We start from the raw sequence: 13,753 nt of genomic DNA on the forward strand, positions 1-13,753 counted from the left end.
ATTTTAATAAAGTTAAGCTTTAATTATCGGTTAAGAACTCACCTCAGGACCAACTAGAATCGGTTAAGAACTCAGCCAGTAACCTCAGTGAAAAACCGCTTCCTATTTAGAGGCCGAATAAAAATTATTGTTTTGTGTCGCAAGTCTGTAGTAGGCCTAAGAATGACCACTAAACACGTCTCCCGGTTAGTTTAATCGTTAACAATATCTTCATTGCACTTGATAAGATATGATATAACTCTGTGATATAACTTAAATAATGGTTTTAGAATAACTAGAATACGTATATTTTAAAATATACGTAAGTAGGGCAATATATTATGGCTAAAGGTTTGGTACAAGAATGGTGAAAAAAGGCGACAAAATCAACAAGAATCACATAAAAATAGACAGGAGATGATAAATCTTGTAGATATAAAATTAACAGATGATGCAGCCAACTAGTAAAAAATTTTCAACTTAATTAATTTATTCTTAATCTGGAACGAGAGTCCGTCTCACGTTCTCGTTCTCGCCGAACGAGAGTTTGGCGAGTCAACGTCTCCTGATAATGCCCCGTGGTGAGGCGACATACTAGTCGAACTAGTTATAGGCAAATCTTAGCGCAATTAACACTTAAGATAACTCATAACATTTGGATAAATATTGTGTAAGCAAACGTTACTCAATGTCAAAATGAGTCCCAATCGGTACACTTCCAAGTCACGCGATACGCATGCCTTAGATCATTAATACATCTATATACACCGAGACAACTGTGAAATCGTCAAAATAAAATTGAGGTTTACAGTTAACCTCTATTTTGAGCAATGCACGCACACTAATACAAAGTGACATACAAAACGCGGATCGCAAGACGCAGCTTGTCAGGCACACTAAAGTAACAAACCTGGCCTACCTAGACGTATAAATTATCTATAGGGGCTTTTTTTTACTTGCTTCTTTTCAAATTGTTTTGATGTACATATTAATATTATTGCCCCGTCTTCTGACGAAGTACTAATTTGTTTTCATCATCATCATCAGCCGGAAGACGTCCACTGCTGGACAAAGGCCTTCCCCAAAGATTTCCACGACGATCGGTCCTGCGCTGCCCTCATCCAACGTATTCCGGCATTTGTTTTCATAAAATAAATTAATTTTTAACTGACTCCCATACACTCAAAAAGGTTTTAAAAGAGTTCTGCAATACCTGCAGGATATTTTCTCCTTCCTCGTTCATGTTAAGAATACCCCCGGCGCCTACTTCTGCCGTGAAACAGTAATGTGTAAGCAATACTGTGTTTCGGTCTATAGAGCGCTGTAGCTAGCTAAATTACTGGGCAAATGAGACTTAACATCTTACGTCTCTGCTGCTCAGAATTTTTGGCTTTTTCAAGATTCCTTAGCGGCACTGCATTGTAATGGGCAGGGCGTATCAATTACCTTCAGCTGAACGTCCTGCTCGTCTCGTCCCTTATATTCATAAAAAAAACATATAATAGATTGGCATAAAGAAATACCACAAAAACTTATAGGAGAGTTCGAAAAAAGCGTAAATCGAATTTAGGTCCCTTCTTTCAAAGCTCAGTAACATTTGACCAAAGACAGGCTCGTCTATGTTCAAAGAATAACACGTTGACAACCAGATGTGACATTCTATAAATATTATTGTTGACCCACTGTCAAGATAGTCACGTGGTGACAGCTTTATTTCGTCAGATAAGCAGCCGATGACATTAATTTATCTAGAGATAAATATCAAATAGCATTGGTGTTTACTTAGTTGAGGTTTTTATGTACTTGGTTGGGATTGCATAAAACTTTTATTTGGAACTAAGACTGAGTCTATAAAGCAGACTGACATTTTCCTCTTACTTAACTTAAATAATTTGTTAAGATTTGCAAGAGCGTTATCTGAAGACAATTTTTTAATATGTAAATACTGGGGTTGAGCAAGCTATCAACTATAAAGTCCTGTAGATGAAGCCACAACCTGAGAGTTGAACAAATCATACAAGATTTTATGACGATACGTCACTCGAACGGTTAGCTCAGTTGGAAGAGCACTCGTACGGAACGCGAGAGGTCGTGAGTTCGAGTCCCGCATCGTTCATAAAATTTTGTTTTCAAATTTTATTTGCATACTTTACTTACATAAAACTTTGCTGAGTGTGATAAAACGCGTACATCACTTTTGCATTTGTTTAGCTTAACTTATGCTCAGCATAATATCAGCAGACAAATGAATATAAAAACAAAATCAAAGATTACGCTAAGTTTACACTCAGCTAAGTTTAAAGTAGGTAAAGTTTGAGTAAAATCTTCAAAGTAGGCTCTATAGTTCTCGGCCTAACTGTGCCCTGTGGTTTCACAGTCGTATAATAATTCTTGTCATAAATACGTCTATATGAATCAGGTCTTTAATGACTTATGTTACATAAGAAACAGGCGTACGCAATCGCCTATTGTTTTAAGATGAACTACGAACCAACAATTTTCTTGAACTTTAGATTTGCGTGTCACTAACCATTACGTCCGCTCACGCGCTTAAAGCAGCGCTTTGGAAGCGCTTTTTTGTTTGACATACCTCACAACACTCAATAATATTTAAGGCGACACTAAATGCCGGCGACCTTGAGCGATATGAGTTTACGGCTCCTATGTAACAAAGCCAATATTTTCAAAATTCTTGCGTCGAAAATTTAACATTTTAACAGGCGCAAACAGTTTAATTGCTAATAATCCTCATTATTGATTACTAATCTTAATAAATGTACCAACACAAAAAAGTAAAAGCTATGAGAACGACTTTTATGAGAGCAGTATACTAAACAAATGCATCATGCCGAGAAAAAACATGTTTAACTGCAAACAAAACTGGTAGTTCAAAATAGCTCTGGAGTGTTAAGTTTAACTAACAGCAAGCATTAGCAACCTACAAGTAAGACTTAAGGGTATGTGTAACATGATAAAGTAGTGTTCATAGCTCCAAATGCTATATTTTCACCACAAAACGTGTTTAAAAACACCTTGTTTGCGTGTTTTCTGCTTACTCTTCGCCTTAAGGTAAGATATGACGTGTGGTTTAATACTCTATAGCCTATTATTTATTAGGAAGAGCAACAGCTATAAGCTACCTTATATGTTAATTTACATAACTGTGAGCCAATTATAGGTCCACCAGTATTGACAGAATTTTTAAATTCAACGATACTAATAAACACTAAAGTATACTACTAAAATACAATGCACAATTTAAATTAATTACATAATTAAAACAGTTAATACTCAATTAACCACGTTCCACCTTCGCTCGACACGCCACAAGTTAGGATATCATCCCCACAATCTGGATGTGTGGCGGTCTTCCACAGTGCGGTTTTCAAGGAGCTTTCTTCCTCGTACTACTAAGCTGTGCTTCCTTGTGCGGTGTTTCCGGGACGATACGACATGGGTACCTTCAAAAAAAGCGCGTACACCTTCCTTAAAGGCTTCCTCTTGTGATTCCTCTGGTGTTGCAAGAGATTGTGGGCGGCGGTGATCACTTAACACCAGGTGACCCGTACGCTCGTTTGTCCTCCTATTCTATAAAAAAAACGTAACGATTCAGTGTCATTACAGTACTACTTTTAACTACTATCTTAATATTTATTAAGGAGACGCCGGCTTAACATGCTCCTGGCTTGCTTAGCTAGTCTGAAAAAGATAGATTGTATTATCCCTAGATAATTTATTAAAATTATTACTTGCTCGCCAAAGGAATGTATTTTGTCCATACCACCCTCAGGAATCATGTTATCATTATACACATAAATAATTATTCAAATCCCAGACATCAAATTATATTTACGTATCACGACGGCGTATTTTAACTACCCTATAGCGCAGTGGTTAGTGACTCTGCTCACTGAGCTAGAGGGGTTCGATTTCGAATAAGTGCAAACATTTATAGGATGAATATTGATGTTTGTTTCCAAGTCATGGATGCTTGTATGAATATAGTATTGAATATATCAATGTCTTTTATGTACTGCGCTTATTCAAGTGTGTCAATATTAAAATATCCACCAGTTACACCGTTATTATAGATATCCCAGAAATTCAACCAGAAAAAGAGAAAATTTTACATTGTTTTCCCACATTTTTTTTATATTTAGCGGTTTATAATTATTGAAAGGTGGTATAATAGCCTAAAAAACCATTTACTGAACAGCTTATTGTTATTTCTATAACAAAAAATGGTCATAAATAAATCCTCCTATTTCGTAAAATATACCTACTCTTAAGGAGTACATAATTCTTCCTGTTGCTAGGCGTAGGACTATTAAGTCAGTGTACATAAAAACGATTACTTAAGTCAAGGAGTCCAAGTTATTTTAAGGTAGGCTGGCTACGAGATATGGTGTACAGGCATGTACTGATACCGTTACAGACACTTGAAGTTACACGTTTCCATTTTACCACGGGATTCTGAAGTATCGGTGAAAATATTTGTATATTTTATGTCTGGTTTATTCCACCAACACTGCCACGACAATTTCTGATGCTACGTAGTACTCTTCACCGCTACTTATATTAGTCATTGATAAATTATTTTTATAATCTTATAATTAATTAATTAAATTATTTATCAATATTATCAGCTATTTAAACAAAGCTTATTAAATATGAATATCTGATTATTGTAATATCTTAACTTTATCAAATCAAATCAAAACTCATTTATTTATGAATACCATAAATGACTCTTTGAATGATAATGTTATACAATTTAACATTAAGCACCACTTTGGAAAACTTGTGCTCTAATGAGAAGAAGTACCAAGAAAGAAAAACAAAAAATATTTTTCATTTTTGTTTAATTTTAGCATAATATAACAATGGATGTTAACTGTGTTCCTCTTTTCCTTTACGGATTTCATATGTTTTCTATTAAATTCTATATTTAGTTACACATCAAATAGAGGCAGCGAATGAATGCAGTAAATCCATACTTATTAATCTTTTATGACATAATTTAAAGAGTAATTTACTTTATATAACAACTACATAGAAAACATTAAGTTACATAATTATATTGCAATTTTACTGACTGCAATATTGCATACTGCTTAAGCGTAAAGCAATTTATTTCATTACTATTACAAATATGCCAAATTTAACAAGAATATAAGTAAATATAGGATTCTAGCAACCATTCTTAAAGTACATCCTGATTACATATTCTCATGTCATTTTATCAATGTATGACTTGTTCATGAATAAAACCAACTATATTATTTTTAATATCTATTAGCTTACATTACCGTTGGAGCCTGTGCATGAACCCCACATAATGATCTGTGACATCATTAATGTTTTGTCAATTGAAGTAATTTTACTTCGAGTTGTGTTTATGACACGCCTCATATGCCTGCACCCACACCTTGGAATAAAATAGGGGAAGTCCACTGCTGTTTCGTGGTCAAACTAAAACAGTATCACCTAAGTATATCAAAGTAAATTATTCAAAATAAATACTACCTCTCTTATACACGCCAAATGTATATTAAGGTACCTTTTTTAATAATCAAATCAAATCAGTTTTTTTATTCAATTTATGTATTTTGTCGTGACGTATAACAACGAAAACGTTCGTCGTGTCAAGTATCAGTAACAAGGAGTGCTTTCATACAGAGCGTAATAAACCAACGGGTGATTTGAACCTTATTCCGTTGTAATAAAGGTCACCTTGCCAAACTCTTGGGTTATATTTTAAGCCTTAGTTTATGAACGCTATATAATTTTTTATAATATTATAAACATGCTTGCTTAGGATTCTGTAATGTATATTCAAAGATGATGCGATTGCTTCATGTGGGACGAGGTAAAGTGGAGATGGTGACGGTCAGGACTGAGATTTGGTGACAAAAACAATAGAAATATTGATGTTATTGAGAGTATGGTGAAGTCCTAGTGATAACTTAAATAATCTTTGTTTCAGTTTAAATTTGATTGCGATTTTTACAGGAATATTCTAATCTTGACAATTGGTTTACTCAGACTCAGACTTTACCAGTGGGAGGCTCCTTTGCACAGTAAGCCGGCTAGATTATGGGTACCACAACGGCGCCTATTTCTGCCGTGAAGCAGTAATGTGTAAACATTACTGTGTTTCGGTCTGAAGGGCGCCGTAGTTAGTGAAATTATTGGGCAAATGAGACTTAACATCTTATGTCTCAAGGTGACGAGCGCAATTGTAGTGTTGCTAAGAATTTTTGGGTTTTTCTAGAATTCTGAGCGGCATTGCATTGTAATGGGTAGGGCGTATCAATTACCATCAGCTGAACGTCCTGCTCATCTCGTCCCTTATTTCCATTAAAGAAAAAAAAGACTCCATGGAAATAAAATAATATTTATGTCACATATCATTTTACAATTTACAACAACTTCGGAAAAATTTGAGCGCTGTGATGAGAAGAATTGTGGCAAGAAACTCATTGCCATTCTTGTATATAAATATTTACATCTTCATCATTTCACATATTATTTTAATTACAATGTATGTAAAGCGATACAACAAAAATACTTCAAACACGCTTAAGTAAAAAATTTAAAAACTTAAAAATGTCAAGTTTTATCTCGTATAGTAGATGCATTCACTGTACATAAATAAATACTCCCATAAATTACGTTAGCATTATGGAAATATATAAGCCATAATCAGAACATATTTCATTCATCTGCTAAATTCGTTATCAAAAAAGCTCTGTGTCCAATGTCAAATATGTCATTAAAAGCGTTTACCAATTTGGTAATAAATTTTGATGTTCAATTTTTTCAATTGTCCACTCTGTGTCATATATACAGAAGACGTCCACTGACAAAAGGGCTCCCCAAAAAGAAGAAGCTCCGCAAGAATTTCTCCCAACATTATTGTTTCTGCGCTTTATTTTAATGAAATATACAATATTGTACTGTCATTGCTATTGCTATGAAATAATTATAATCTAGTCCCAGGCTGTCGGATCACTTAGATATTCAGCTGTGGAGTAGTAGGATTTACGACAAAGCCATTTTTAATAAAACATTTAAATTTATTTATAGATAATGCCTGAACAGTGGCTGGGACTTTATTATAAAAGTGTATACATATACCCTCAAAGCTATTATGTATCTTATGAAGCCTACTAGAATTAGTTACAAGCAATCCCTTATAAGAGATCTCAACCTTAGAGTAATATATCGTATACCCTTATAATGAAATTCAAAATAATAATAATATTGACACACATGTACACAAATTATCTTGCCCTAAACTAGGCATAGCCTATACTAAACAACAAGACAACGATATATTTAATACAATATACTTACTTAAACATACATATAAACATACATGACTCAGAAATAAACATCCATATTCATCATATAAATGATAGCACCCACCGGGATTCGAATTCGGACCTCTAGCTTAGTAGTCAGGGTCACTAATCATTCGGCTATGTGGGTCGTCAATACAATATAAATGACGACTTACTGACAATAGAATCATCATAATTTGCTCGGAACACTAAATTAGAAACTCGAAGAGCCATTAGAACGTATTAATGTCAAGATCTAAATTGAATTTAACTTTAATTTCGTTAATCTATGATAATTTCGCCAAATACCCACTTTTTCGGACGATAAATTTTTCACTCTCTCTAATACAATTATAACGACAAAGATAAGCTTTGCCATAAATCATATTTAGGGATCCGCTGATCTTGAGATACTTAAGTTTATGTGGTATATTTAAGTGACGTTTGCTCTGATGGCACTCTCTTGTATTAGTTATTATATTTTATATAATCGCTAATACCAGTGGGAGGCTCCTTTGCACATAATGATGGTTATATTATGAGTACCACAACGGCGCCTATTTCTGCCGTGAAACAGTAATGTGCAAACATTATTGTGTTTCAGTATGAAGGGCGCGCGGAATGAATTTGATTTGATAAACGTACAATATAATATGAATTCGAAAACCGAAAACACATTGGTACATGATGGACGAGGTTCGGACCGAGGGCTGAGAGTGTGGTGAGAGAGAGACAGCTGAACAGCTGTACCTAATGCACCATGCACTGATAAAATCTTTCTCATCACATAAAACCTCAGAATATTTTAGACGGAGCTACAGCTTTTATCACAGAACAAATTGTAGATCATATATACGTCTTGGTAGATTGTAACAGCTGTGAAAACGTTGACAAAAATTGAAGCTGACAATAAACCTCTATTTTGAGCAATGCACACACCAACACAAAGTGACACAGAAATCGGGAGTGTAAGGCGTAGCTTGTCACGCACACTAAAGTAACAAACCTGGCCTGTTTTCGTAGTTTGTCTAGCAGTAAAAGGCTCTATCTAGACGTATTAAGTATCTAAGTTATTAAGAGTGTTTAAAAGGAGTTAAAAACAATAGTTTTCGGTATACTGAACCTCTGGCAGCATCATCTATTCCTGCTTAGATGTAATCTATAAGTTCTTCCACGCTAACGTATAATTTATTGAGACAATTGAACTTTCACTCGTAAATTAAACAATAAACTACACTTAATTATTATTTACCGCGGCATTTGGACTTTAACGTGTTGTTTGTGAATGAAATTAGGGTATATTTCATAGTATTATTGGTTCGTTACACAGCCTCAATAAAAAAAAGAAAAAAATTTGTGTGAAAAATGTATGCACGCAAGAAGTTATACTTCTGTGGCCTAACGAAGCCAAAATCATTGAAATGATTTATTCTTCGTTTTAAGAACGAACAATTTTATAAAAATCTTGCAAAGATGGCTTTGACAATTAATCAGTAAATAATGAGTACGGCTGTATGGGCTTGAACCCTTTGCCTGTTCTAATAATGGACGAAGAAATCAAAAAATAAAATAACGAATGACGCAAACGTGAGAATATTTTAGGAACTAACTTCAACCTGTTACTTTTGTGTTGCGCGCGAATCTAAAAATTGCATTCTCATCATTTTTTCATAAAGCGCCTAAAGAAGGATAACTTCAATTTCGAAGTTTTAAATCTACTTCAGTAACAACGCTATTTTAAAATTACCAGCAAAATAGCGGGATATTTAAAATAAGAACTTTGAGTTTCTCGATATTTCAACGATAAATCAAACATCCTCAAAAATCTTTAGATCGTGATATTAAAAAGCATTTTTATGAAAATTTATTGAATTAGGCGTTACTTTGCGGAAATCCATAATTATACAAATGATTTAAGTATTCTTTAGTGTTAATTCCGCCAATATTTGTTTTTAAAACAATTCGCAAGTCTCGTGCCAGATTTTGGCGAGACAACACGTCCTGAGCATGCCTCGTGTAGAGGCGAAACACGTGTCGAATTGTTTTAAAAACAAATATTGGCGGAATTAACACTAAAGAAAACTTAAATCATTTGTATATGCATTTTTATTTCTTGTAGATAGAAACACTTGCTTTTTATAAACACAACCTGAGAGTTGAACAAAGCATACAAGATTTTATCAGCGGTACGTCGCTCGAACGGTTGGCTCAGTTGGAAAGAACGCTCGCACGGAACGCGAGAGGTCGCGGGTTCTAGTCCCGCATCTTTCATAAAATTTTGTTTTCATTTTTATTCGTGTTCTTTAAAATAATTATGGAGTATGGAATCCTGGTGATAACTTGATAGCGAGAGGTAACTCTATAGCAATGTAAATGCAAAGTTGTCGCTCTTTGAAATCTAAACGAATTGTTATTTTAAAGTGATATCCCTAACTTCTGGGACTAATTATACAAATTAAAATTGTAACCGAAATTTATGAACAATGCGGGACTCAAAATCGCGAACTCTCGGATTCCGGACGAGCGCTCTTAACTTATATAAACCATTGACCTGTATAAATACCACTAGACAGGCTGTTCCTTAAGTTTGACAGCAATTTTTTGTGCCTATTTGAAGCGCCACAAGCGAGCGTCCAGAGAACTAATTTTGACGTATAATACAAATGGCTGCGAAGGAACGTACAATACTCTGAAGTATTTTTACATTTGTTATTTATACTTCAAGAATCAATGTAATATATGTAGTACAGATTTTTTTTGTAAATAGTTTTCCACTATCTATCGATGTTTGCTGAGGTTGTCATCACTAGTTTTAGTTCCGACAGACTCTCGCTACATGGCCAACAGCGCCAAAATGGCGAATATCAAACAGGTACAAAATCTCTATGACAGCCGCCAGTCCAGTGGTATATAGGAGAGGTCAGTGATATAAAGTGATTTTTTAGATTCGCTTGTTTATAAAGAAACTTCAATATAGATTCAAGATCAATGAAGGTGTATTTTTACCAAAGATATTGTCTATTTAACTATTCATATATTTTATGTTTAAAGTCAAGCTTTAATTAAGGTTAAGTGTAAGATGACACCTAACTGTTTCAGATACAAGCTGATCTGATAAAAGTTGTAGAATGTAAACATGTTGTAAGATACTTATCAAAGGAAAGCATGCATTGGTTTAAAAGGTCTTGCACCCAAAATAGAAATAAGAGAGAAATGACGAGTTAAAGAAGAGGAATTGACATTTATTTTATAGTCATAAGTGTTTTTAATATTAAATTTATTACGAATTATAAAATGATAATAGTCAAAAATAATGCTCCATTGCACACACTTAATAATAGGCTACATATAATACTATTAAAAATACCAGTCCAGTGGGAGGCTCCTTTGCACAGAAAGCCGGCTAGATTATGGGCACCACAACGGCGCCTATTTCTGCCTTGAAGCAGTAATGTGTAAACATTACTGTGTTTCGGTCTGAAGGGCGCCGTAGCTAGTGAAATTACTGAGCAAATGCGACTAAACATCTTATGTCTCAAGGTGAGCGCAATTGTGGTGTAGCTCAGAATTTTTGGGGTTTTCAAGAATCCTGAGCGGCACTGCATTGTATTGGGTAGGGCGTATCAATTACCATCAACTAAACGTCCTGCTCGTCTCGTCCCTTATTTATATAAAGGAAAAAAAACCTTCGTGAGACATTCTCAACTTATTTACTAATACGACTTTAATCACGATTTATCGGTGTGGGTATCGACTAGTTTCGGAGCATTCGGAGGTCCGTCATCAGGGTGAGTGTAGTGGGTTCGAGTGCGGCAAAAGCTACATTGGTGAAACGAGACGCAATATCAAAATCAAACTCACAGCCCACATCCGCAGTGTACGTAAGTTAGATAGCAATACCTCGGCAGTGGCAGAGCACGCGCTAAACTCCAACACGTCACATTATATTAGGTTCGATACGGTATAATTATTGGCTCGCAATAAAAACTTTGTGTCTCGCAAGCTGCTGGAGCCATGGGAATTGGCCGTCGACCTAATTTTTATAGATACAAGGGTTGGGCTCTGCCACCTACTTTGAAATGTGTTATTAAACGCATTTCGCAATAAGACCCATAGTGCCGATGATCACGTAGTGGACATTGTAGGTACATTTTGTGCACACGTGAACACCAATAGTGACACAGTGTCAGTAATTCCGCAATTGTCATCACCACCGGCGCACCCCGCGCCCCCCGCCCTGTCCAGCCGCGCACTACGAGCACAAGACCGCAGTGTGAGACGGGGCGTTATCTCGAACCCACTACACTCACCCTGATAAAGGACCTCCGAATGGTCCGAAACTAGCCGGTACCCGCACCGATTACTCTTGAGTAAAGCCGTTTTTTTTATTAGGTTCACTAAACAGGATACACTCTTAATATTGTATAAAACAGAAAAATACGTTAACATGTTGGGGCGAGTGCCTCCTTCTGGAAGTAAACACAGCATGCTTTTAAATGTGTTCTAGATTTTATATAAAACTAAAAACATTAACTTAAGCTAGATGAATACAACTCCGCCACAGTCCCCAAGCCAATAATTCGATTTTTCTAACAGAAGTCTTCCGAACCTAGGGACTGGTGGATTGAATATGTCTTCATCACCTTCTAACAGACTTCATTATACAGAGAACAAATGCGATATGAACTAGAATGTTGAAATAAGTACATATAATACACATACTTATTTTTATTTGTACAACGGTTCAAATAGTAGGTATTATTTTAGTTTACTTCAACTGTTACATAAGTCTTTAGCCACATAGTCCTTATTCCGTATAAATATAAAATATATCGATCCTGTTGAGTTGAGTAATTATTAATCTACCTTCATTTTTAGTAATTGTTCACTTTGTTTGTTTTTCGTTCTTAGTCATAGTAATCAAAAGTAATATTGTATTGTATAAATATGTAAAATTCTCATGTAAGTGATTTATGTTAAAACTTATGGGAATATATGTATTTAAACCGAAGTGATTGCATTAAACCTGCTTGGCAGCAAAAGCTTGCAAAGGGCAAGGTGGGGAGAAAGAAACGCGCTGCGCGAAGAAGGAAACCCTGGATATGAAACATCCTGGAGTAGACCGCGGTTACATCCATAGACCAATGTTCCGTCTCGCAGGTACGAATAAATACAGCCATTGTAAAATACTCTATTTGATTTAAAAGAGTGGCCTTTGAGTTTCTTGTGTGTTCCTCTCACGAGCTATACTTTTTCCAAACATAATATGGTAGATTCAGTAATTTCATAGAAATATGGTGATGAAATGGTGGTGGCCGGAATAGGTTGGTTGAGGGCAGCGCAGGACAGATCGTCGTGGAAATCTTTGGGGGAGGCCTTTGTCCAGCAGTGGACGTCTTCCGGCTGATGATGATGTTGATGATTTAAAAAGCTTAGTTTTGAGCCTGATTGAATAAAATTTATTTGACTTTGACTTTGAATTTTATTTTTAACCTTCATAAACGAAGAGGTGGTAAAAGAAGTAACCTTAGAGGTAATGAAGTGACCCCCTTGTTTCCTTATGTGACGAAACTATCATGGGAAAACTGGTAATTAACTGATGACCTTTACGAGTTTCTAGTATAACTCTAATTGCAATTTCACACTTGTATGCGATCTTTAAATAACTTCAAAACCGTTTTAAATCTTATAATGATAGTTTATGAGGTTCTCATATAGAAATCTAAATAAGAAAGTTATCAACTGTAAAGTAGATTCTGTAGATGAAGCCTGAGAGTTGAACAAAGCATACAAGATTTTATGACGATACGTCACTCGAACGGTTAGCTTAGTTGGTTAGAGCACTGCACGAAACGCCAGAGGTCGTGGGTTCGAGTCCCGCCTCGTTCATAAAATTTTGCTTTTCAAAATTATTTGTAAATTGGAAGGCACTTGAAGAGACATAACCGGGATAAGTGTTCTCGACTCAGTAAGTAGTGATTTAGTACTAAGCAGAACAGCACGTTAATAAAATGTTCCTCCACAAGGTGCAACTATACCTAAAATGGTAAGTCGTTTTTTAACTAAATTATGTCCGTATGTATATATTACCATTTATTAGAAACGTGTTGACTGCATTCAATCTGAAAAAAAAAAAACACAGTATTAATAAAGGTATTATTATAAAGTAACGTAATATAGAAAGCCAGAGGTGCTCGTAGTAGCTAGTAAAAAATTGTGCGTTGGCCGGGAATCAAACCCGGATCAACTGCTTGGAAGGCAACTATACTGACCATTACACCACCAACGCTTGTACCTCAATTTTGAAATAATACATAACTTATATACTGAAAACAATATCTGCTTTGTCAAACAAAAAGCCAGTCAAACAAATTGAACTATTTAAATATTTAACACTAGCGACCTCGCCCGCTAATATTCCCACATAA

The 13,753-nt window shown here is 35.2% G+C and overlaps 1 protein-coding gene and 1 non-coding gene across 2 annotated transcripts in view; both read right to left on the bottom strand.

Annotated features, from left to right (window-relative positions):
* LOC126968395 (facilitated trehalose transporter Tret1-like) overlaps nucleotides 1-13,753 on the bottom strand; it is a 112,865-nt gene that overhangs the window by 57,715 nt on the left and 41,397 nt on the right. The window contains exon 2 of the mRNA XM_050813402.1: nucleotides 13,416-13,447. The gene's annotated coding sequence lies outside the window, so the exon portion shown is untranslated. The remainder of the gene's footprint in view (nucleotides 1-13,415; nucleotides 13,448-13,753) is intronic.
* Trnag-ucc (transfer RNA glycine (anticodon UCC)) lies at nucleotides 13,543-13,614 on the bottom strand. The gene has a single exon. It is a non-coding gene; the product is annotated as a tRNA-Gly (tRNA).

The sequence above is a fragment of the Leptidea sinapis genome, chromosome 15 (assembly GCF_905404315.1).
Source record: "Leptidea sinapis chromosome 15, ilLepSina1.1, whole genome shotgun sequence".
Taxonomy (NCBI): domain Eukaryota; kingdom Metazoa; phylum Arthropoda; class Insecta; order Lepidoptera; family Pieridae; genus Leptidea; species Leptidea sinapis.